Source organism: Halyomorpha halys, unplaced genomic scaffold (genome assembly GCF_000696795.3).
Source record: "Halyomorpha halys isolate HHAL.00 unplaced genomic scaffold, Hhal_1.1 Scaffold77.1, whole genome shotgun sequence".
In the NCBI taxonomy this organism is placed as follows: Eukaryota; Metazoa; Arthropoda; class Insecta; order Hemiptera; family Pentatomidae; genus Halyomorpha; species Halyomorpha halys.
In genome coordinates, this window is record NW_027105298.1 from 697002 (window position 1) to 697545 (window position 544).

Below are 544 nucleotides of genomic sequence, written 5' to 3' on the forward strand. Positions count from 1 at the left end.
TACCGTAGTGTGTAACTTTCTCACCTACTACCATACTATCTTACCCTTAAATTCACCATTTATTTTGAATTTTATGTGGGTAAAATTCTCTTTTGAATTTATTGATTGAAATGGGATGATTTACTGCGTGTGATTGCAGCCATGGACACTACCTTTGACTTGTAATTGCTTCCTCATCTGGCTCTGTATGGGGATGCTCATATCCTTAGTGTGAAGTATACAAAGGGCCATTGTGTAGCAGCGGTCCTGGCTGCTGTATCTGTTTCAATTGATTCCTCTCTGCCGCAATCATATGCACTCCCTCAGTTCGACCGATGCTTCTGTTAAAAACATTTTTCAAATTAGTTTATTATTTGAAAATAAAAAACTCAATTAAAGGTTTCATTCTATTGATAGATTGGAATATTTAGTTATGTTAAATTCCTTCTTACCATTGAATCTATTTGGTTTTTATTTTGAAAATGACAGATAAAGTTATACGTATCTTATATTCATTTTGGATATACAACCCGGTGGTAGAATAATAAACTGGGGTATTTTTTTT